The sequence below is a fragment of the Pseudorca crassidens genome, chromosome X, assembly GCF_039906515.1.
Source record: "Pseudorca crassidens isolate mPseCra1 chromosome X, mPseCra1.hap1, whole genome shotgun sequence".
Classification (NCBI taxonomy): domain Eukaryota; kingdom Metazoa; phylum Chordata; class Mammalia; order Artiodactyla; family Delphinidae; genus Pseudorca; species Pseudorca crassidens.
In genome coordinates, this window is record NC_090317.1 from 32728156 (window position 1) to 32752777 (window position 24622).

The following is a 24622-nucleotide window of genomic DNA, read 5'->3' on the forward strand; positions in this document are numbered from 1 at the left end:
AGAGGAATCCAGAGGGCCAGCTGAGATCCAGAGCCCAGGGACTGGTCAGGTAATTCCGCGTGGGGAGGAGGTGGAAGCTCTCTTCAGTTTCCACCCTCAAGAAGGAGGGCAAGTTGCGGCAGAGCATGAAGCCCTCCCCTCACTCCCTAGGAGTTGAAGGCAGCTGCGCTTTGTGAGATTCCCTGTGTTGACCTGAAATGCAAAAAGGCAGCTGCCTGGCCAGAACTAGGCACCTCAGGGTCCTCACTGTCCTCCTCCCTTCTGCCCCGGAAATTCCCACCAGCTCTGCCCAAACAGCAGGGAATGGGTGAGAAGAGGGGCTGTGAGTCAGAGCCTGAGCCAAGGCTGGTACTAGCCGGACAGCAGGTTGTCTTGGGGGGCCTGGGCCCGTGCAGGTCCTCGGTGGGGGAGCAGAGTGGAGGCAGGAAATCCTGAGGAGTTAGGGGCAGTCAGCAGGCCAGTTGTGCTGCCCTGGGGTCGTTGCAGAGCCCATGGATTTCTTTTAAGTGTTTCTTGGAAGGGTGGTTACACTGGGGAGTAGATCTGGGCAGGGGTGACTTCAGTTCTCCCTTGAAAAACTTCTGTATTTCTGGAGATGTTTTTTCTTAAGAAATAACCAAGCAAGAATTACATTTGTCAATGGAAATAAAGAGTTAACAAAAACATCTTCACAGCCTCGACTGTTTTAGTCACCAAAAAGCTGCCGGTTACCCACGATCCTAGAGACAATTGTTTCTAAAGATCTTTCTTTGAATCTCTCTCCCGTGCTCTCTCTCCTCCGCTGCACCCCTCTGCAGGGAACAAGGTACTGGGTGGATACAAGCCCCAATTTAACACCCCTCATCTCTGAGTGGCGGCATCACCTGTCATCTTCCTCTTCCTCTCTATGCTACGTGTGTCTCCTTGATGTGAACGTTATTTCTCTAGAGGAGCGTGCTCCTTTTCTCAACAGGAAAAAATAAGTCAAGGCACCCGCCAGGCAGGAGAAGCCTGCGAGTCGCTGCGACTCCTTCGGACCCAGCACATCCCCACCCACCTAGGCGGTGTGGACACCACCTGCAGCAGCCCCGGAAAACCGCTTCAGAGGCGCTGGCTCCCTAGCAGGTCCTTGGCAAAGAGCGGGAGGTGACGGGGCGCAGGGCGTGCCTGCTCTTGGGACTCTGCCCCTCACCTGAGGAGGGAGCAATTCAAGTATTAATAACCTCAAGCATATGAAGGATACAAACTCGTCACGTCGTTTGCAAGTGTACTTAAACTTCTTTCCTCTAAATAGTTTTGCGACTGTTGAACGGTAAAATTTCCGTTTTACTGTTCCTTCGCATACATCGTTGGCGGCAGGGACCCTACAAGGGGGACAAGTTGGTTCTCCCGAGCAGAGAGCAAAACGCCTGCGGTTTCCTCTCAGACTTTCCCAAGCTCACCTCTCCCACCTCTCGCCACCTGGGACCAATTGAGGATGTCCCACCCCTCCCCTGGGCGGGGCCAACACCGAGGAACCCGGATTCCCACCCCTCCTCTCCCCCTCCCCTCCCGCCGCGCCCCACCCCCCGGGCTTCTCCTAGGAGACGCGGACGACAGGGGGCGGGGGTCGTCTACGCGGGGCCACGCAGGCGCCGCTTTACGGCAGGGGTGGGCGTGGGGCGCAGTCGAGTCCCGCCGGCCCCCGCGCGAAGTTCAGAGCTGACCGCGTTTTTCCCGCTGGAGCGTGGCCTCAGCCAGGTGGGTCCCCTCAGCCTCCTTCGTTTCCTTTCCCTGACGCGGGGCGACGCGGGGCCGGGGGCTGGGAACCGTCCGGCAGCCTTTCTGATCCCGGGGACCCTCCCCGTCCTCTAGCGTCTGGGCAGCCTATGCCTGGCGTGCGACGTCGGCCAATGGTGGCTGCATCCTGGCCGGCTCTAGGGGAGGCGGGGACGGGCCGAGGGGGCGCCGCGTGGGCCCGGCCGGGGTCTGGAGTTTAGGCGAGGCTGGCTGAGCGTGGGCGCCGGGATTGTACCGCCGCCTGAGTTCTGTGCCCTGGCGCCAGTAGGGAGAGCGTCCAAGTAGAGCCCTTCGGGAAGCGGTTCTCTGTGGCCAGAGGGCGGGGCGGGCAGGAGGAGAGTGCGGGGCCGCCAACTCCTTCTCCCTTCCCTCCCCATTTACGCGGCCGCAGGAGGGTCGGCTTGGTTGGGTGGGATTGAGTGCGCTGCCGACAGGGACTGGGCTCCCCGGAATGTATCCCTAGAGAAGTAACATTTCCTTTCATGAATTTTTGACCTAAAAAACTTCTAGCTCCATTTTCACGTGTGCATTTAACCACGTGGAAGAATAACCTCCCAAATTTTCAGGGTCTCTCTGCAAGTGATAGGAATACTGGTGCTTTATGTTTTTATTTATTTACAGTTCTGTGCAATAACAGGAGTCCTTTTATTAATGAAAGAAGCAATGAAGCTTTTTAAAGAAATAATTTCAGGTTATCAAAGATAAAAGTTCATGGTAATAATACAAAATATGAATAAGGTGAGCAAGCTGTATGTGGACAAAAAACTCCAAAAGGAAAAAAACCGCAGGTTTTTTTTATGACACCGTTAAGGGTGCGGGTTCGTGCAAATGCTTGTTTCTTGTTACTGATAATTGGCAGCAGGTTGGCCTTATTACCAAAATTTAAAAATTCGAAGAACTTCCGTAGAGATTTGATGGCATGAGAGGGCAATCGAAATTAAAGGGTCAGGGATTTTCATATAAAGGACTGTACTTTGTTTACAGTGCGATTATAACCATTTCATGGGTAGAGGGGATTTGAGACAAGTCAGACTCGAGAGGTGAGGAAATGGCAGGTAATACAGGCCCCTCTGAAAGGGCAGGTCTTGGTTGGGAACTCATACTTTGTATGAAATTATACAGTAGTGTAGTAGTTTTTGTTTGTATTTCCCTTTATATGTGCGGCTGGGGAATCTTTTTGTATATTTAAGGGCCTTTTGTGGCTCTTTTTCTGTGAACTAGTAATGTCTTTCTCTTGGTTGTTACTCTTAAACGATATCTAGAAGCTTGCTCTCTATGTTAGGAAGACTACTGATGTGAATTAAATATTTTTTCCCGTTTATCAATGCTTTTCTAACTTCGATTATGCTTTTTTCGTTAGCATGGTAAATTTTAGGGGTTCACATTTATCCTCTTTTTTTTTAATGGATTTTTGGGTCAGACGTACAAAAGGCTTTTCCTGCTCCCGAGCTATAAAGGAATCTTGCCTGTTATTTCTTCTAGTAGTTGTGTGCTTCTGTACATTGTACCTTTAATTCTTGGATCCCTGTACAGTTCATCGTGGTTTATTGTGAGAGGTGTGGAACTATGAGCCTATTCTAGATGGGTATCACTTTGTCCCAAGGCTGTCTATACTCATTGATTTGGGAGGCTGCCTCAGTGTATACTAAATTCTTGTATGTCTTCAGGTCTATTCTTGAACTTTGTGTTCTATATATTTTCACATGTGGTATGACTAGTTCTCTCACAACATGGCTATTCATTGTCATAACGCTCTTGGATATCTCTGCCTGTTTGTTTTCCCTTATTAACAGTGGAAAATAACGAAGTGTTCAAAAGCCTTTTGGATTTTCTTTGGGATTAGAATGGATTGCTTGATTAACTGATGAAGAATTGTTATGTTCTTGAGTCTAAGTCTGTTTATCCGAGAATGTAGTACATCTTTCATCTTGTTTAAGTCTACTTGTCTGTCCTACGGGAATTTTTAACTTTTCCTCCTGTAGATTTTCATGTGTGTATTAACATTACCCTAAGCATATAATCTTTCATCATTGATAATTTAAAATCCTGTAAACTTTGTTTCTAACTGGATATTTATTTATGGAATTGGCTTATAAAAAACATTCGTAAAGCACTTGATTGTCAGGACTTTTGTTAATTTTCTCGGTTTCAGTGAATGGTATATTTTCCATATTCTAATCAACCCTTCGAAAGGTTAGAACTTTGTGAAACGTAACCCTCCGAGTGTTGGATTTTTGAGCACTGGGTGGGTAAAGTCGGGGGAAAAGAAGTTAAAAATCAACATCTCTGAAATGTTTTCCCTCTTACGCGCACTGTTGCAGAGTCAAGTATCACTAATTTTTTAAAACACCTCGTTATAGGGATACCGAAACCCTTGATTTCCCTTTTTTTACACACTTCTAAGATTTCTAAACATTTTGCAAGTTAATGTTAAGTGGAAAGGATGCTGAGATCCTCCTGTTTATTAAGCCAGTGACTAGGCCCTGACCCACACAAACTCCCTACCCAAGGCTGTGAGCAAGGTGATATAACTGTGGCCTTTTTTTTTTTTTTTTTTTGCGGTACGCGGGCCTCTCACTGCTGTGGCCTCTCCCGTTGCGGAGCACAGGCTCCAGACGCGCAGGCTCAGCGGCCATGGCCCACGGGCCCAGCCGCTCCGCGGCACGTGGGATCCTCCCGGACCGGGGCACGAACCCACGTCCCCTGCATCGGCAGGCGGACTCCCAACCACTGCGCCACCAGGGAAGCCCTAACTGTGCCCTTTTCACCAAAGTTAACACCTGGACATATAAAGAGGCCTGTCTGCTTGAGGTCCCAGGTGTCTTTCCAAACAGGAGGAACTTGAAATCAATTGGAAACAAGGAATTAGGGGCTCAGTTGATTATTATGGACAAGAAGTATTGAAAACAGACTTTGATCTGGTGATTCCAGAAGAGGATGAATATCTCAATAAATGTATAATGAAAGGGTAGAGACATCCTTCCCAATACATAACAAGATGGGCTTAAGAAACTCTGGAGATTAAGACCCAGACATTATTAAAAGGGTCAAAACAAAACAACCGTAATATATTTGCATTACCCTTCCTTTGCATTGCCTAGTAAAAGGGATAAACATCTTCTCTATTGAAACAAAAGGTTACCAAATACTGATGATTTTCTTCTGGAAAGACTTCTTCCACTGATATTATTTGTTCTTTTATGACGCAGAGACCCTACATTAGTGATTGGATGGGTGGGTGGCGGAAGCCATAAAATGTTTTTAAAAAGGAAATGCTAGACTTGGCATTACCTGAAGATAGGGCTTTTTATACACTGTTCTAGAGCAATTTATATTTAATTCCTGGCATTGTGTTAAACAGTGGTAAACAGAGTGACCCTCCACCAACACTGGTTACTTTGGTGTCTCTGATATGGAATCTGCCTCCTCTAGACTGACCTGTGTGTAAAACCATCAGGCTGGCCTCTCTGTGACTCTAGACTGTACCTCAGCTAGCACTAGTAAGCAGGGGCTAGGACCACGTGTGGTGCACCTGCTGAGGTCTCTTGCCCTACTCCAGTGCTAAAGACACAGGAACGGATAGGGAATAGGTTCAGATCCACTGCTAGCTACCTGGATGAGGATCCTTTCCTTTTCTGGCCAGAAGGCGGGCTAAGAGGACCAAAGAGGGATGAGGCTCTGCTCATCCACATGTGGAAGTGCTACACAAATTTGGCCAAAATGGTGAGCCGCCATGTTGGAGGCAGGTTGGACAGGGGTTGGTGTATTTTCCCCCTCACAAAAGGCACAAGAACAGGTTAACGAGATGGGGGACTAGTGGTGAGGAAGGGCAGGATGGCATTTCTGGTGCAATACTGCCATCAAGAGGAACTCATTCCCAGATGCCAAGCACACTGCGCAGAGACGCCACAGAAACGGGGCCCCGCAGGATGGAGGGCCAGAGTTTGAGGCGTGCCCCTCTGAAGTGGCCGGGTTGATGAGCCATCCTGCCTTTGGCAGGTTGGGCAGAGGTTGGCATTTCGTTTTTCCCTCGGCAAAGGGCAGAGGGAGAGGGCCTGGGGGAGGGGAAGGGGCAGGGCAGGTTGGCATTCGTGGTGCAGTAGTGCCATCAAGAGGAACGGGTCCGCCGATCCCGCGAACCCTGTACCCGTCCCTTCCTGGGGAGGAGTGACGAAGGATCGAAGTCGGGAACACTGGACAGTGGCCCCGGGAAGTCAAGGGCTCCGCCTGGGAAGGGGCGGGAAGCGTGGCCCAAGGCCCGGCGGTGCCGTGGACGCTCCAGAGACGGGCAGTGGCACAAGGCGCACAGCCCGGCCGCCTGGCGTGTGGGGCTACAGGAAGTGGAGTCTCGGTGGACCCTGGTGGCCGCCACGTCTGGGCGGGACTAGAGGAAGCTGCTCCGAAGGAGGCCGGGCCGCGGTTCTGCGGGCATTTGGCCGCGTGTCCCTTCCCCTCGGCGCCAGAGGAGGGTCGGCCTAGGCGGGCCCAGGGCCCCGGAAGCCGCTCTGGGCCGCGGTGCGGCCCAGCCAGAGACCACCGCGGGCAACGGGAGTTCCGCCGCCCTTGGCGGCAGCGGCCGAGGCGGGCCCACCGACCTTCTTCTGTCCAGCTCAGAGACGACACGTGGAGCCTGGCTACCCAGTGCCGAGGGCGCCCGAGGCCCAGCGAGAGCTGGCAGTCCGAGTCCAGAAGGGGACGGCGCTCGCGGGACGCAGGAGCCGCCGCAGGAGGAGGCCTTCACCTGAGCCGAAGAGTCCAGTCAGTCGGTGGCTGCGCTGCCGTCTCGCGCGGTCTCCGGGATGGTGGCCCAGGCCTGACCTGGCCTGTCCCGAGGGCTCCCGGACGGGGCTCTCGGAGAGGAGAGGGCAGGACACGAGAGGAGAGGAGAGGAGCTGAGCAGAGCCCCGCCGAGTGGACCCCCGGGCCGTGCATTTGCAGCAGGCTTCAGCTTTCTCCCCACGAGGCCCTGAGCCTCAGTTCAGCGATGAGAAGGAAAGGCCCCGGCTTGCATTCCGGCCTGGCCCTCCGGGTCTCGGCCCTGTGCTTGCACCTGCAGCCCAGCCAGGGAATCAAGGGGAAGGGGTCTGAAGAAGCTGCCTGAAGCTCACCTCTGATGGACTGAGAGGAACGCCTCCCCCCCCCCCCCCCGTTGACCACCCTCTCCCCCATGACCACCACTCGTCCAGCTTGTCTGCCAAGGCCGGGAACGAGGTGCATACTCCTGGGCACGCGGCGGTGCCTTCGAGTCCCCGGCTGACCCGATAGGCCGCTTCTGGAGCAAGCTGTGCGGTGGCCCGTTCCTGCCCTTTTGCCCAGCTCTTATCTGCCGGGGCGGGGGTGCGTGGTGGGCTGGTGTGTGTGGGGGGGTCCGGTCCCGGGGCGGGGTGCGGTGTGGGGGAGGGCTTCCGACTGGGAGCAAGTCTCCAGGCTGGACCCCTCCCTCCCTCCACACGTACCCCTCCTGGAAGGGCGCTGAAACCCTCCCCGCGCCCCTCTCCTTTCGCGCCTGTGAGTCGCCCGACACGTTGTCAGGCCATCTTACGTGGGCAGAGCCTTTCCCTGGGGCCGGGTCCTGAGGTAGCTAGGCGCTCTGACTGGTGGCCCGCCGCAGGTGCCCTCAGCGTGCCCCTCTGGCCGGGGCCAACGGCGGCACCTGCAGAACGTGGAGCCGCTTGTGAAAACTCCCAGGAGTCTTCCCCAAACGAGAGGACCCCCGGGTCGTCCACGGGGAGGGAGGCCGAGGAATAGGGCGTCCCCCGGCCGCAGAGTTCCTGTTCCCGAGGTGAGCTCGGGTGCGGAAAACGGACCTGGATCCCCTCGCTGCGGACGGTGCCGTCCCTCTCTGCGTACCGATCGATCGTGGCCCACTTGGCGTCCCATCGCCAGTGGGTCCTGGGTACCCTGTGTCCTGCGGCACAGGAAGGGCCTCACGGGATGCGGCGGGGCCTGGGATCGGGACTCTCTATGGCGGGAGCAAGAAGTAAAGAAACCGAAACCCAGATCCAACTGTGAGAGGGTGGAACGTGCACAGCGCCCCTGCATTGCTCTTCCTCGTCTGCGCCTGGGAGCAAGCACTAACGAGGACACGTTCTCCGGGCTGTCTGCAGGGTGCTGCCCCCGACAGGGGACCGGGCGGCCACCTCCTCCCCTTTCCCCGTGGTCCACGGTGGCTGGGCCCGGGGCCTCCGCCGGGGCACCGGCAGCGGGTCCTGGGTCCCCGGTGGCCCTGAGACCCCAGGGACCCCACGGACCCCACTGGCCGGCCTCGCTCCTGCAGGGAGGGCCAGGATCCAGGGGCCAGATGCCCTGGGGTGGGAGCTTCAGCTCCCTGTTCCTGAACATGGCGGCTGCCGAGGCCACGGCCCCGAGGGTGGGGAGCGCGGCGGGCCTGGCAGCCAGGGGCTCCTCGGTGGGCGAGCCCGGCCCCGAACCCCCACCGCGTGTGGCTTCCACACCTACCGCGGAGGCGTGCCGGGCGGCCAGGTTCGGCCCGGGAATCCTCCCAGTGCTCCGAAGCCAGCCCTCCTCCCCGTCACGGGCCTTCCCCACGGTATGCACAGGCAGGGGCTGGAGGCCGTGCTGAAAAAGCTTCCGCTTGATGGCACTGTTGCTCCAGAAATGCCCAGCGCCTTCGCGAGCGTGGCCTCTCCCTCCGCCCTTTGCGGATCAAAAAAGGCCCAGGGAAAAAGGCCCAGGGAGGCCCAAGAGCCACCCAAGCCTTCCGAGTGGGCTGGGACCTACTGGGGGGTTGGGGGAGGCGGTGTCTCTTCCTTTTGGGGCTTCTCCTTGGCAGTAGGAGCGCACAGGTAAAGACCTCCCAAGGAATCCGTGCCTCGGTGGGTCCATCTCCACACCCCTCTGGGAGGGGTCTGGAGTCCACGTTGCCTGGCCCACAGGTCCTGGCGACCGGGACCCTGTCATGTCTGCACACCTGGGGACGGGCATCCACCTGGGTCGTGTCGGGCAGAACCCTGGCTCTCTCAGGACATTGATTCAGAGCCAGAGGTGGCACAGGGACCTGGGTTCCTCGTCTTCCTGCGGGGTTGCCTCTCTGCTGTTCTCATCCCGCTACGTGAACTGGCTTAAGGGCTCAGGAGCAGGCCCGAGAGGGTCTAGGCCACTGTGGCAGCGGGAGGCACTGACGGGGACCCAAGGGAGCTGGGGCACATTGCCCCTGCTCACCTCCAGGGGCGTCAGGCGGTCACTCTGCCACGGAGTGCCCGGGGTCGGGGGTGCAGGGAGGTGGTTTGGAGTTGCTGGGACAGGTGTACATCCCAGCGGCTCCCCTCCATCCGCACAGACAGATGACCCTGGGGAGGGCCATCAGTTCAGTAGACCCTTCTGGGGAGCTCTCCATGGGAGTGTGTCTGTACTCTCGCCTCAAACCCCCCGGACTCGTTCGTCGGTTCATTCACTCGTTCCCTGCTCCACTCGTTCATTCGTAAGCACGCAGGTACACGAACGTGTGCGTGGGCGCGCGTGCGTATCACGTGTGCGTCGTGCGTAAGCTCGTGTACGTGCGCCTACAGAGCGTGTACAAAAGGTCCCTTCTCTTGTACCTTCTCCCTGTAACCGCCTCGGGGGTGCCGCTGTGGATAGAACTTTCTCCCGGTCAAAGCCAAAGCCCTCGCCGTTGCTCGATGGCCGCTCCCAAGTTGTCCCCGTCTGCGGAGGGAAGCACGCGTCATTTCTGCGTGCGTATGTGTGCTCCCGGGGTTGAATGCAGGTGGGGGCAACGGGCCGCAGAGGGCTGTGTGCATGTCGCCTGCTCCCCGGCCCCAGCAGGCTCACGTAGCGATAGGTAGTCTTCTGCCTTTTCGGCTGCTCTCACGGCGCTATAGGCGTGCCGTGGCGTCGGCGCGTCTGTGCGGAGTCGACGTCGTGTCCTGCTAGGTCCCCTCCGTTTCTTTTCGGACAGCTGCCCGGGGTAGGGTGCCCTTGTCTGTGCCCGGAGGCAGGAGCGTAGGGTGTCTCACGTGCCCCTCCTCTTTGGACGCTAGGCTTCCGCCTTGTTCCTTCCTCTCCTCTTCTGTCTCCCACGGAAGTGGCTCTGAGGCGCGGGCCACTGAGTCTGTCGTTACCAGGGTGTGGGTGAGCGTGACCAGGGTACGTTCTCCGGCGTCGGCGTCCACCCAGAGGAGAGGAGCAGGGTAGATCTCATGTGGGCCACGTCCCAGAGCACGTGCCCTTATGCCCGGAAAGTACGTGCGGTGGACCTTTGTGCGGCCAGAGGGGAGACGAGTGGGTGCCCCTTTACCCACGCGTCCTAGGAACTGCTGGGAAGTTGTGGAGGACGCGCGCGGGCTTGCCAAGATACCTCGGGGTGTCCCGCCGTAGTCCCACGGGTGCAGAGCCGAGGAGACAAGCTCCGCGCCTGTCAACACCAGGGTGTGATGGCTGTGCTTCCCGCCGGAAGGAGATTTAGGGGGATGACGGGATCAAGGTTTTCACTGGACGCGCTCCTTTGTGTACAAACCGTTTCTGTCTAACGACCCCCCTGCCCCGGCTGGCATCCGTGCCATTTCCGAAGGACGCGTGGAGTTGATTCTTCACGCTTGCGCCTCGTTCGGAAGTTTTTGGTTGGCCCGGGGGTGCCGGTACACTCGAGTAGGAACCGGAGGCACTCTCTCTCGAGGTTGCGCGGGCGGGGGTGTACGCGGACCCCCCCCCCAGCCCCCCGTTCACCGGCACCGTGGTGGTCCCACACTGAGTGATGGGCGTTCGGTTCTCTCTCGTTGCAGAGGAGGCAGAGCGGAAGGAAAGGAGGAAGAGGGAAACCGGGGACGTCGGTCATCTCCAGGCGCTGGTGTTCTGGGTGAGTGCGTGCTCTTTTGTTCTCTCCCCGTCCCCCCGTCCGAAATAGTCTGTTTCATCAGAGGAAAAGGTCAGTGATTCTGCTAGTTCAGCAAGGCTCAAGAAGGAGGGACTCCCAGGTGGGATCGTGGCACGGGGACACTGGTGTACTGTGCCGGAGTTCTTGGCCACGGTAGGAAAGGCTCTCGAGTCAGATCCTGACTGGGGGGCCGGAAGAAAGAGGTGCATGGACGAGCATCTGTGTACGGTTACCCTAGGTGATCGGTACGTAGCATTTGAGGTCCGTGTCCTGCGGGGGCGGGGAGAGTGGAAAGGGATCGGGCCCGGGCCGCTTGCACCGGCACCAGGGCCCGGTCTGGGCTCCAGCCTCCGTGAAGCCAACCGCCCGTGACGTGATCACTCGGCGCCCCACCTCACCCCCGAGAAGCAGCAGTGCCAGCCCAGCCCGACGTGGGGGCCGGCGGTGGGGAGACCCTTTGAGGGGGAGCCAGGCCTCGTGGGCTTTTTGCCTCCTGTGCTCTGAGTGGAGCCCGTGATAGCCGTTCCTCCCGTCCTCTCCTGATCGCTCTTGGGCCCGGCTCTCTCCGCCGTGGCCCTCCACCAAGCCAGGAAGGACTCGGGGACGTGCCCTTGCGGGATGATGAAGAGGGGGCGCCCGCTGGGCGGCGTGGAGGTTTGGCACGGGGCAGCCCTCTGTGGGGCTCCTTGCACTCCCCAAGTCTGCCTCTTGACAAACCAAGGAACTTGACAGTGTGGGGCCTTCCAGGAGGTGTACGTCCCCTTCTTCCGTGTGGGACATGTCGCCTGAGTGGGTGCGTGACCGGCAGCCGGAGGTGTTTTCTTTCTGTCTCTGTTTCTCCCTTCTCCTTCCTGTCTTCTGTTGAAACAGTCTTGCCGGGAGGAGGACGCCTCCTACCCTGGCTCAGAGTGATTGAAGGCTTCTCCAGGCGGGCTGGTGAGCGTGTGGCGCCGTGGTTTAGCGAGGGGTCGGCGGCGCGGCTGACGTTCCGTGGTTAGCGAAGGGCGGAGGCAGGGTTCGAGCAGCAAGGGCAGCGTGGCATTTCTGGGGTGACACTGCCTTCCAGAGGACCCTGTTTGGCCATCCCAAGAGCCCTTCACGGTAATATCTGGGCGTCGAGTCAAGTCCTCCGGCGTGGGGCGTGGGTCCCGGAAGACGTGCACTCAGCACGGCGGGGCTCTTGTGGCTTTTCTTTCCTCGACGCACCTCAGTACCGCGGCTTGAAAGAATTGCCAAGGCCCGGAGGCGCAGCAGATTCGGAGTTAGAGAAAGAGAGGAAGGCGTGCTGAGACAAAAGCCAGGGAAAAGGAGAGAAGATGCGATCCCGTCCCGTCCCGTCCCGTCCCGTCCCTCCGGTTCTTTTCAGCACGGAGGACGCGTGGTGCTTCCCGAGGCGGCGGCGGACCAGAGCTCTCTTCTCTTTCCAAGGCCTCGTGTCCGCGGAGCACTTGGCATCCAGAGTGTGTTCCTTGAGCCAACATGGGTGGGGCCGGTGGCGGCAGTGCCCCCAGTGGCCCACCCCGCCCTCCACCCAAGTCAGTGCGACCAGGCAGGCGCTGAGAGGATGCTTAAGGGCAGGAACCTGTGTCTAAACCACATTCGCCAGTGCACCGCAAAGAAACTAAAGAGGAGTCCGCGGTGGCTCCCAGTCGCTCCGAGGTGTAAAGCACAGCGAGTTGGCGGGAGCCTACACCCACCCACACACCCACCCCGGGGGTGTCTTCCCATCCCTGGCCTTCCCCTGGGCGGTGTCAGGAGACTGACCCGCTCCGGCGTCTCTGGGGCAGCGCCCGGCGGCCCTCCCGACGGACCCGTGCGTGCCACCGTCCACGCCTGAACACCAAACCCCACTGCCACCCTCCCGCCCCCGGGCCGCCGCGGGAGAAGAGCCAGGTCCTCGGGGGAAGTCCATCGTCTTGGCATAGGAGGCCGAGCTCGTCCCGCACCGCGTCTGTGCCTGTGGGCTGCCGGCCCTTTGCTTCGGGCTGCTTGCCCCTCGGTGACTGGTGAGAAGGTGCCTCGCCGGGCACCGGCCAGCCGTGACTGGATCTCTGTGCTCACACTCAGAGTGTTTCCCGAGGCGTTAGGCAAATGTGGGCTGCTAAAGACACAGCTGCCGGTCCAACGGCTGGGTGCCTGGATGGGGAGTCCTAACGGCAGGCTAAGAGGACCCCACAGAGACGAGGCCCCGCAGGATGCAGGGCCAGAGTTTGAGGCGCGCCCCTCTGAAGTGGCCGGGTTGATGAGCCATCCTGCCTTTGGCAGGTTGGGCAGAGGTTGGCATTTCGTTTTTCCCTCGGCAAAGGGCAGAGGGAGAGGGCCTGGGGGAGGGGAAGGGGCAGGGCAGGTTGGCATTCGTGGTGCAGTAGTGCCATCAAGAGGAACGGGTCCGCCGATCCCGCGAACCCTGTACCCGTCCCTTCCTGGGGAGGAGTGACGAAGGATCGAAGTCGGGAACACTGGACAGTGGCCCCGGGAAGTCAAGGGCTCCGCCTGGGAAGGGGCGGGAAGCGTGGCCCAAGGCCCGGCGGTGCCGTGGACGCTCCAGAGACGGGCAGTGGCACAAGGCGCACAGCCCGGCCGCCTGGCGTGTGGGGCTACAGGAAGTGGAGTCTCGGTGGACCCTGGTGGCCGCCACGTCTGGGCGGGACTAGAGGAAGCTGCTCCGAAGGAGGCCGGGCCGCGGTTCTGCGGGCATTTGGCCGCGTGTCCCTTCCCCTCGGCGCCAGAGGAGGGTCGGCCTAGGCGGGCCCAGGGCCCCGGAAGCTGCTCTGGGCCGCGGTGCGGCCCAGCCAGAGACCACCGCGGGCAACGGGAGTTCCGCCGCCCTTGGCGGCAGCGGCCGAGGCGGGCCCACCGACCTTCTTCTGTCCAGCTCAGAGACGACACGTGGAGCCTGGCTACCCAGTGCCGAGGGCGCCCGAGGCCCAGCGAGAGCTGGCAGTCCGAGTCCAGAAGGGGACGGCGCTCGCGGGACGCAGGAGCCGCCGCAGGAGGAGGCCTTCACCTGAGCCGAAGAGTCCAGTCAGTCGGTGGCTGCGCTGCCGTCTCGCGCGGTCTCCGGGATGGTGGCCCAGGCCTGACCTGGCCTGTCCCGAGGGCTCCCGGACGGGGCTCCCGGAGAGGAGAGGGCAGGACACGAGAGGAGAGGAGAGGAGCTGAGCAGAGCCCCGCCGAGTGGACCCCCGGGCCGTGCATTTGCAGCAGGCTTCAGCTTTCTCCCCACGAGGCCCTGAGCCTCAGTTCAGCGATGAGAAGGAAAGGCCCCGGCTTGCATTCCGGCCTGGCCCTCCGGGTCTCGGCCCTGTGCTTGCACCTGCAGCCCAGCCAGGGAATCAAGGGGAAGGGGTCTGAAGAAGCTGCCTGAAGCTCACCTCTGATGGACTGAGAGGAACGCCTCCCCCCCCCCCCGTTGACCACCCTCTCCCCCATGACCACCACTCGTCCAGCTTGTCTGCCAAGGCCGGGAACGAGGTGCATACTCCTGGGCACGCGGCGGTGCCTTCGAGTCCCCGGCTGACCCGATAGGCCGCTTCTGGAGCAAGCTGTGCGGTGGCCCGTTCCTGCCCTTTTGCCCAGCTCTTATCTGCCGGGGCGGGGGTGCGTGGTGGGCTGGTGTGTGTGGGGGGGTCCGGTCCCGGGGCGGGGTGCGGTGTGGGGGAGGGCTTCCGACTGGGAGCAAGTCTCCAGGCTGGACCCCTCCCTCCCTCCACACGTACCCCTCCTGGAAGGGCGCTGAAACCCTCCCCGCGCCCCTCTCCTTTCGCGCCTGTGAGTCGCCCGACACGTTGTCAGGCCATCTTACGTGGGCAGAGCCTTTCCCTGGGGCCGGGTCCTGAGGTAGCTAGGCGCTCTGACTGGTGGCCCGCCGCAGGTGCCCTCAGCGTGCCCCTCTGGCCGGGGCCAACGGCGGCACCTGCAGAACGTGGAGCCGCTTGTGAAAACTCCCAGGAGTCTTCCCCAAACGAGAGGACCCCCGGGTCGTCCACGGGGAGGGAGGCCGAGGAATAGGGCGTCCCCCGGCCGCAGAGTTCCTGTTCCCGAGGTGAGCTCGGGTGCGGAAAACGGACCTGGATCCCCTCGCTGCGGACGGTGCCGTCCCTCTCTGCGTACCGATCGATCGTGGCCCACTTGGCGTCCCATCGCCAGTGGGTCCTGGGTACCCTGTGTCCTGCGGCACAGGAAGGGCCTCACGGGATGCGGCGGGGCCTGGGATCGGGACTCTCTATGGCGGGAGCAAGAAGTAAAGAAACCGAAACCCAGATCCAACTGTGAGAGGGTGGAACGTGCACAGCGCCCCTGCATTGCTCTTCCTCGTCTGCGCCTGGGAGCAAGCACTAACGAGGACACGTTCTCCGGGCTGTCTGCAGGGTGCTGCCCCCGACAGGGGACCGGGCGGCCACCTCCTCCCCTTTCCCCGTGGTCCACGGTGGCTGGGCCCGGGGCCTCCGCCGGGGCACCGGCAGCGGGTCCTGGGTCCCCGGTGGCCCTGAGACCCCAGGGACCCCACGGACCCCACTGGCCGGCCTCGCTCCTGCAGGGAGGGCCAGGATCCAGGGGCCAGATGCCCTGGGGTGGGAGCTTCAGCTCCCTGTTCCTGAACATGGCGGCTGCCGAGGCCACGGCCCCGAGGGTGGGGAGCGCGGCGGGCCTGGCAGCCAGGGGCTCCTCGGTGGGCGAGCCCGGCCCCGAACCCCCACCGCGTGTGGCTTCCACACCTACCGCGGAGGCGTGCCGGGCGGCCAGGTTCGGCCCGGGAATCCTCCCAGTGCTCCGAAGCCAGCCCTCCTCCCCGTCACGGGCCTTCCCCACGGTATGCACAGGCAGGGGCTGGAGGCCGTGCTGAAAAAGCTTCCGCTTGATGGCACTGTTGCTCCAGAAATGCCCAGCGCCTTCGCGAGCGTGGCCTCTCCCTCCGCCCTTTGCGGATCAAAAAAGGCCCAGGGAAAAAGGCCCAGGGAGGCCCAAGAGCCACCCAAGCCTTCCGAGTGGGCTGGGACCTACTGGGGGGTTGGGGGAGGCGGTGTCTCTTCCTTTTGGGGCTTCTCCTTGGCAGTAGGAGCGCACAGGTAAAGACCTCCCAAGGAATCCGTGCCTCGGTGGGTCCATCTCCACACCCCTCTGGGAGGGGTCTGGAGTCCACGTTGCCTGGCCCACAGGTCCTGGCGACCGGGACCCTGTCATGTCTGCACACCTGGGGACGGGCATCCACCTGGGTCGTGTCGGGCAGAACCCTGGCTCTCTCAGGACATTGATTCAGAGCCAGAGGTGGCACAGGGACCTGGGTTCCTCGTCTTCCTGCGGGGTTGCCTCTCTGCTGTTCTCATCCCGCTACGTGAACTGGCTTAAGGGCTCAGGAGCAGGCCCGAGAGGGTCTAGGCCACTGTGGCAGCGGGAGGCACTGACGGGGACCCAAGGGAGCTGGGGCACATTGCCCCTGCTCACCTCCAGGGGCGTCAGGCGGTCACTCTGCCACGGAGTGCCCGGGGTCGGGGGTGCAGGGAGGTGGTTTGGAGTTGCTGGGACAGGTGTACATCCCAGCGGCTCCCCTCCATCCGCACAGACAGATGACCCTGGGGAGGGCCATCAGTTCAGTAGACCCTTCTGGGGAGCTCTCCATGGGAGTGTGTCTGTACTCTCGCCTCAAACCCCCCGGACTCGTTCGTCGGTTCATTCACTCGTTCCCTGCTCCACTCGTTCATTCGTAAGCACGCAGGTACACGAACGTGTGCGTGGGCGCGCGTGCGTATCACGTGTGCGTCGTGCGTAAGCTCGTGTACGTGCGCCTACAGAGCGTGTACAAAAGGTCCCTTCTCTTGTACCTTCTCCCTGTAACCGCCTCGGGGGTGCCGCTGTGGATAGAACTTTCTCCCGGTCAAAGCCAAAGCCCTCGCCGTTGCTCGATGGCCGCTCCCAAGTTGTCCCCGTCTGCGGAGGGAAGCACGCGTCATTTCTGCGTGCGTATGTGTGCTCCCGGGGTTGAATGCAGGTGGGGGCAACGGGCCGCAGAGGGCTGTGTGCATGTCGCCTGCTCCCCGGCCCCAGCAGGCTCACGTAGCGATAGGTAGTCTTCTGCCTTTTCGGCTGCTCTCACGGCGCTATAGGCGTGCCGTGGCGTCGGCGCGTCTGTGCGGAGTCGACGTCGTGTCCTGCTAGGTCCCCTCCGTTTCTTTTCGGACAGCTGCCCGGGGTAGGGTGCCCTTGTCTGTGCCCGGAGGCAGGAGCGTAGGGTGTCTCACGTGCCCCTCCTCTTTGGACGCTAGGCTTCCGCCTTGTTCCTTCCTCTCCTCTTCTGTCTCCCACGGAAGTGGCTCTGAGGCGCGGGCCACTGAGTCTGTCGTTACCAGGGTGTGGGTGAGCGTGACCAGGGTACGTTCTCCGGCGTCGGCGTCCACCCAGAGGAGAGGAGCAGGGTAGATCTCATGTGGGCCACGTCCCAGAGCACGTGCCCTTATGCCCGGAAAGTACGTGCGGTGGACCTTTGTGCGGCCAGAGGGGAGACGAGTGGGTGCCCCTTTACCCACGCGTCCTAGGAACTGCTGGGAAGTTGTGGAGGACGCGCGCGGGCTTGCCAAGATACCTCGGGGTGTCCCGCCGTAGTCCCACGGGTGCAGAGCCGAGGAGACAAGCTCCGCGCCTGTCAACACCAGGGTGTGATGGCTGTGCTTCCCGCCGGAAGGAGATTTAGGGGGATGACGGGATCAAGGTTTTCACTGGACGCGCTCCTTTGTGTACAAACCGTTTCTGTCTAACGACCCCCCTGCCCCGGCTGGCATCCGTGCCATTTCCGAAGGACGCGTGGAGTTGATTCTTCACGCTTGCGCCTCGTTCGGAAGTTTTTGGTTGGCCCGGGGGTGCCGGTACACTCGAGTAGGAACCGGAGGCACTCTCTCTCGAGGTTGCGCGGGCGGGGGTGTACGCGGACCCCCCCCCCAGCCCCCCGTTCACCGGCACCGTGGTGGTCCCACACTGAGTGATGGGCGTTCGGTTCTCTCTCGTTGCAGAGGAGGCAGAGCGGAAGGAAAGGAGGAAGAGGGAAACCGGGGACGTCGGTCATCTCCAGGCGCTGGTGTTCTGGGTGAGTGCGTGCTCTTTTGTTCTCTCCCCGTCCCCCCGTCCGAAATAGTCTGTTTCATCAGAGGAAAAGGTCAGTGATTCTGCTAGTTCAGCAAGGCTCAAGAAGGAGGGACTCCCAGGTGGGATCGTGGCACGGGGACACTGGTGTACTGTGCCGGAGTTCTTGGCCACGGTAGGAAAGGCTCTCGAGTCAGATCCTGACTGGGGGGCCGGAAGAAAGAGGTGCATGGACGAGCATCTGTGTACGGTTACCCTAGGTGATCGGTACGTAGCATTTGAGGTCCGTGTCCTGCGGGGGCGGGGAGAGTGGAAAGGGATCGGGCCCGGGCCGCTTGCACCGGCACCAGGGCCCGGTCTGGGCTCCAGCCTCCGTGAAGCCAACCGCCCGTGACGTGATCACTCGGCGCCCCACCTCACCCCCGAGAAGCAGCAGTGCCAGCCCAGCCCGACGTGGGGGCCGGCGGTGGGGAGACCCTTTGAGGGGGAGCCAGGCCTCGTGGGCTTTTTGCCTCCTGTGCTCTGAGTGGAGCCCGTGATAGCCGTTCCTCCCGTCCTCTCCTGATCGCTCTTGGGCCCGGCTCTCTCCGCCGTGGCCCTCCACCAAGCCAGGAAGGACTCGGGGACGTGCCCTTGCGGGATGATGAAGAGGGGGCGCCCGCTGGGCGGCGTGGAGGTTTGGCACGGGGCAGCCCTCTGTGGGGCTCCTTGCACTCCCCAAGTCTGCCTCTTGACAAACCAAGGAACTTGACAGTGTGGGGCCTTCCAGGAGGTGTACGTCCCCTTCTTCCGTGTGGGACATGTCGCCTGAGTGGGTGCGTGACCGGCAGCCGGAGGTGTTTTCTTTCTGTCTCTGTTTCTCCCTTCTCCTTCCTGTCTTCTGTTGAAACAGCCTTGCCGGGAGGAGGACGCCTCCTACCCTGGCTCAGAGTGATTGAAGGCTTCTCCAGGCGGGCTGGTGAGCGTGTGGCGCCGTGGTTTAGCGAGGGGTCGGCGGCGCGGCTGACGTTCCGTGGTTAGCGAAGGGCGGAGGCAGGGTTCGAGCAGCAAGGGCAGCGTGGCATTTCTGGGGTGACACTGCCTTCCAGAGGACCCTGTTTGGCCATCCCAAGAGCCCTTCACGGTAATATCTGGGCGTCGAGTCAAGTCCTCCGGCGTGGGGCGTGGGTCCCGGAAGACGTGCACTCAGCACGGCGGGGCTCTTGTGGCTTTTCTTTCCTCGACGCACCTCAGTACCGCGGCTTGAAAGAATTGCCAAGGCCCGGAGGCGCAGCAGATTCGGAGTTAGAGAAAGAGAGGAAGGCGTGCTGAGACAAAAGCCAGGGAAAAGGAGAGAAGATGCGATCCCGTCCCGTCCCGTCCCGTCCCGTCCCTCCGGTTCTTTTCAGCACGGAGGACGCGTGGTGCTTCCCGAGGCGGCGGCGGACCAGAGCTCTCTTCTCTTTCCAAGACCTCGTGTCCGCGGAGCACTTGGCATCCAGAGTGTGTTCCTTGAGCCAACATGGGTGGGGCCGGTGGCGGCAGTGCCCCCAGTGGCCCACCCCGCCCTCCACCCAAGTCAGTGCGACCAGGCAGGCGCTGAGAGGATGCTTAAGGGCAGGAACCGGTGTCTAAACCACATTCGCCAGTGCACCGCAAAGAAACTAAAGAGGAGTCCGCGGTGGCTCCCAGTCGCTCCGAGGTGTAAAGCACAGCGAGTTGGCGGGAGCCTACACCCACCCACACACCCACCCCGGGGGTGTCTTCCCATCCCTGGCCTTCCCCTGGGCGGTGTCAGGAGACTGACCCGCTCTGGCGTCTCTGGGGCAGCGCCCGGCGGCCCTCCCGACGGACCCGTGCGTGCCACCGTCCACGCCTGAACACCAAACCCCACTGCCACCCTCCCGCCCCTGGGCCGCCGCGGGAGAAGAGCCAGGTCCTCGGGGGAAGTCCATCGTCTTGGCATAGGAGGCCGAGCTCGTCCCGCACCGCGTCTGTGCCTGTGGGCTGCCGGCCCTTTGCTTCGGGCTGCTTGCCCCTCGGTGACTGGTGAGAAGGTGCCTCGCCGGGCACCGGCCAGCCGTGACTGGATCTCTGTGCTCACACTCAGAGTGTTTCCCGAGGCGTTAGGCAAATGTGGGCTGCTAAAGACACAGCTGCCGGTCCAACGGCTGGGTGCCTGGATGGGGAGTCCTAACGGCAGGCTAAGAGGACCCCACAGAGACGAGGCCCCGCAGGATGCAGGGCCAGAGTTTGAGGCGCGCCCCTCTGAAGTGGCCGGGTTGATGAGCCATCCTGCCTTTGGCAGGTTGGGCAGAGGTTGGCATTTCGTTTTTCCCTCGGCAAAGGGCAGAGGGAGAGGGCCTGGGGGAGGGGAAGGGGCAGGGCAGGTTGGCATTCGTGGTGCAGTAGTGCCATCAAGAGGAACGGGTCCGCCGATCCCGCGAACCCTGTACCCGTCCCTTCCTGGGGAGGAGTGACGAAGGATCGAAGTCGGGAACACTGGACAGTGGCCCCGGGAAGTCAAGGGCTCCGCCTGGGAAGGGGCGGGAAGCGTGGCCCAAGGCCCGGCGGTGCCGTGGACGCTCCAGAGACGGGCAGTGGCACAAGGCGCACAGCCTGGCCGCCTGGCGTGTGGGGCTACAGGAAGTGGAGTCTCGGTGGACCCTGGTGGCCGCCACGTCTGAGCGGGACTAGAGGAAGCTGCTCCGAAGGAGGCCGGGCCGCGGTTCTGCGGGCATTTGGCCGCGTGTCCCTTCCCCTCGGCGCCAGAGGAGGGTCGGCCTAGGCGGGCCCAGGGCCCCGGAAGCCGCTCTGGGCCGCGGTGCGGCCCAGCCAGAGACCACCGCGGGCAACGGGAGTTCCGCCGCCCTTGGCGGCAGCGGCCGAGGCGGGCCCACCGACCTTCTTCTGTCCAGCTCAGAGACGACACGTGGAGCCTGGCTACCCAGTGCCGAGGGCGCCCGAGGCCCAGCGAGAGCTGGCAGTCCGAGTCCAGAAGGGGACGGCGCTCGCGGGACGCAGGAGCCGCCGCAGGAGGAGGCCTTCACCTGAGCCGAAGAGTCCAGTCAGTCGGTGGCTGCGCTGCCGTCTCGCGCGGTCTCCGGGATGGTGGCCCAGGCCTGACCTGGCCTGTCCCGAGGGCTCCCGGACGGGGCTCCCGGAGAGGAGAGGGCAGGACACGAGAGGAGAGGAGAGGAGCTGAGCAGAGCCCCGCCGAGTGGACCCCCGGGCCGTGCATTTGCAGCAGGCTTCAGCTTTCTCCCCACGAGGCCCTGAGCCTCAGTTCAGCGATGAGAAGGAAAGGCCCCGGCTTGCATTCCGGCCTGGCCCTCCGGGTCTCGGCCCTGTGCTTGCACCTGCAGCCCAGCCAGGGAATCAAGGGGAAGGGGTCTGAAGAAGCTGCCTGAAGCTCACCTCTGATGGACTGAGAGGAACGCCTCCCCCCCCCCCGTTGACCACCCTCTCCCCCATGACCACCACTCGTCCAGCTTGTCTGCCAAGGCCGGGAACGAGGTGCATACTCCTGGGCACGCGGCGGTGCCTTCGAGTCCCCGGCTGACCCGATAGGCCGCTTCTGGAGCAAGCTGTGCGGTGGCCCGTTCCTGCCCTTTTGCCCAGCTCTTATCTGCCGGGGCGGGGGTGCGTGGTGGGCTGGTGTGTGTGGGGGGGTCCGGTCCCGGGGCGGGGTGCGGTGTGGGGGAGGGCTTCCGACTGGGAGCAAGTCTCCAGGCTGGACCCCTCCCTCCCTCCACACGTACCCCTCCTGGAAGGGCGCTGAAACCCTCCCCGCGCCCCTCTCCTTTCGCGCCTGTGAGTCGCCCGACACGTTGTCAGGCCATCTTACGTGGGCAGAGCCTTTCCCTGGGGCCGGGTCCTGAGGTAGCTAGGCGCTCTGACTGGTGGCCCGCCGCAGGTGCCCTCAGCGTGCCCCTCTGGCCGGGGCCAACGGCGGCACCTGCAGAACGTGGAGCCGCTTGTGAAAACTCCCAGGAGTCTTCCCCAAACGAGAGGACCCCCGGGTCGTCCACGGGGAGGGAGGCCGAGGAATAGGGCGTCCCCCGGCCGCAGAGTTCCTGTTCCCGAGGTGAGCTCGGGTGCGGAAAACGGACCTGGATCCCCTCGCTGCGGACGGTGCCGTCCCTCTCTGCGTACCGATCGATCGTGGCCCACTTGGCGTCCCATCGCCAGTGGGTCCTGGGTACCCTGTGTCCTGCGGCACAGGAAGGGCCTCACGGGATGCGGCGGGGCCTGGGATCGGGACTCTCTATGGCGGGAGCAAGAAGTAAAGAAACCGAAACCCAGATCCAACTGTGAGAGGGTGGAACGTGCACAGCGCCCCTGCATTGCTCTTCCTCGTCTGCGCCTGGGAGCAAGCACTAACGAGGACACGTTCTCCGGGCTGTCTGCAGGGTGCTGCCCCCGACAGGGGACCGGGCGGCCACCTCCTCCCCTTTCCCCGTGGTCCACGGTGGCTGGGCCCGGGGCCTCCGCCGGGGCACCGGCAGCGGGTCCTGGGTCCCCGGTGGCCCTGAGACCCCAGGGACCCCACGGACCCCACTGGCCGGCCTCGCTCCTGCAGGGAGGGCCAGGATCCAGGGGCCAGATGCCCTGGGGTGGGAGCTTCAGCTCCCTGTTCCTGAACATGGCGGCTGCCGAGGCCACGGCCCCGAGGGTGGGGAGCGCGGCGGGCCTGGCAGCCAGGGGCTCCTCGGTGGGCGAGCCCGGCCCCGAACCCCCACCGCGTGTGGCTTCCACACCTACCGCGGAGGCGTGCCGGGCGGCCAGGTTCGGCCCGGGAATCCTCCCAGTGCTCCGAAGCCAGCCCTCCTCCCCGTCACGGGCCTTCCCCACGGTATGCACAGGCAGGGGCTGGAGGCCGTGCTGAAAAAGCTTCCGCTTGATGGCACTGTTGCTCCAGAAATGCCCAGCGCCTTCGCGAGCGTGGCCTCTCCCTCCGCCCTTTGCGGATCAAAAAAGGCCCAGGGAAAAAGGCCCAGGGAGGCCCAAGAGCCACCCAAGCCTTCCGAGTGGGCTGGGACCTACTGGGGGGTTGGGGGAGGCGGTGTCTCTTCCTTTTGGGGCTTCTCCTTGGCAGTAGGAGCGCACAGGTAAAGACCTCCCAAGGAATCCGTGCCTCGGTGGGTCCATCTCCACACCCCTCTGGGAGGGGTCTGGAGTCCACGTTGCCTGGCCCACAGGTCCTGGCGACCGGGACCCTGTCATGTCTGCACACCTGGGGACGGGCATCCACCTGGGTCGTGTCGGGCAGAACCCTGGCTCTCTCAGGACATTGATTCAGAGCCAGAGGTGGCACAGGGACCTGGGTTCCTCGTCTTCCTGCGGGGTTGCCTCTCTGCTGTTCTCATCCCGCTACGTGAACTGGCTTAAGGGCTCAGGAGCAGGCCCGAGAGGGTCTAGGCCACTGTGGCAGCGGGAGGCACTGACGGGGACCCAAGGGAGCTGGGGCACATTGCCCCTGCTCACCTCCAGGGGCGTCAGGCGGTCACTCTGCCACGGAGTGCCCGGGGTCGGGGGTGCAGGGAGGTGGTTTGGAGTTGCTGGGACAGGTGTACATCCCAGCGGCTCCCCTCCATCCGCACAGACAGATGACCCTGGGGAGGGCCATCAGTTCAGTAGACCCTTCTGGGGAGCTCTCCATGGGAGTGTGTCTGTACTCTCGCCTCAAACCCCCCGGACTCGTTCGTCGGTTCATTCACTCGTTCCCTGCTCCACTCGTTCATTCGTAAGCACGCAGGTACACGAACGTGTGCGTGGGCGCGCGTGCGTATCACGTGTGCGTCGTGCGTAAGCTCGTGTACGTGCGCCTACAGAGCGTGTACAAAAGGTCCCTTCTCTTGTACCTTCTCCCTGTAACCGCCTCGGGGGTGCCGCTGTGGATAGAACTTTCTCCCGGTCAAAGCCAAAGCCCTCGCCGTTGCTCGATGGCCGCTCCCAAGTTGTCCCCGTCTGCGGAGGGAAGCACGCGTCATTTCTGCGTGCGTATGTGTGCTCCCGGGGTTGAATGCAGGTGGGGGCAACGGGCCGCAGAGGGCTGTGTGCATGTCGCCTGCTCCCCGGCCCCAGCAGGCTCACGTAGCGATAGGTAGTCTTCTGCCTTTTCGGCTGCTCTCACGGCGCTATAGGCGTGCCGTGGCGTCGGCGCGTCTGTGCGGAGTCGACGTCGTGTCCTGCTAGGTCCCCTCCGTTTCTTTTCGGACAGCTGCCCGGGGTAGGGTGCCCTTGTCTGTGCCCGGAGGCAGGAGCGTAGGGTGTCTCACGTGCCCCTCCTCTTTGGACGCTAGGCTTCCGCCTTGTTCCTTCCTCTCCTCTTCTGTCTCCCACGGAAGTGGCTCTGAGGCGCGGGCCACTGAGTCTGTCGTTACCAGGGTGTGGGTGAGCGTGACCAGGGTACGTTCTCCGGCGTCGGCGTCCACCCAGAGGAGAGGAGCAGGGTAGATCTCATGTGGGCCACGTCCCAGAGCACGTGCCCTTATGCCTGGAAAGTACGTGCGGTGGACCTTTGTGCGGCCAGAGGGGAGACGAGTGGGTGCCCCTTTACCCACGCGTCCTAGGAACTGCTGGGAAGTTGTGGAGGACGCGCGCGGGCTTGCCAAGATACCTCGGGGTGTCCCGCCGTAGTCCCACGGGTGCAGAGCCGAGGAGACAAGCTCCGCGCCTGTCAACACCAGGGTGTGATGGCTGTGCTTCCCGCCGGAAGGAGATTTAGGGGGATGACGGGATCAAGGTTTTCACTGGACGCGCTTCTTTGTGTACAAACCGTTTCTGTCTAACGACCCCCCTGCCCCGGCTGGCATCCGTGCCATTTCCGAAGGACGCGTGGAGTTGATTCTTCACGCTTGCGCCTCGTTCGGAAGTTTTTGGTTGGCCCGGGGGTGCCGGTACACTCGAGTAGGAACCGGAGGCACTCTCTCTCGAGGTTGCGCGGGCGGGGGTGTACGCGGACCCCCCCCCAGC

The 24622-nt window shown here is 62.0% G+C and overlaps 1 long non-coding RNA gene across 1 annotated transcript in view; it reads left to right on the plus strand.

Annotated features, from left to right (window-relative positions):
• The first annotated feature begins 1595 nt into the window (after positions 1 to 1595).
• LOC137216447 (uncharacterized) overlaps positions 1596 to 24622 on the plus strand; it is a 75430-nt gene continuing 52403 nt past the window's right edge. The window contains exons 1-2 of the long non-coding RNA XR_010939770.1: positions 1596 to 1719; positions 10500 to 10573. This is a non-coding gene — a long non-coding RNA (uncharacterized lncRNA). The remainder of the gene's footprint in view (positions 1720 to 10499; positions 10574 to 24622) is intronic.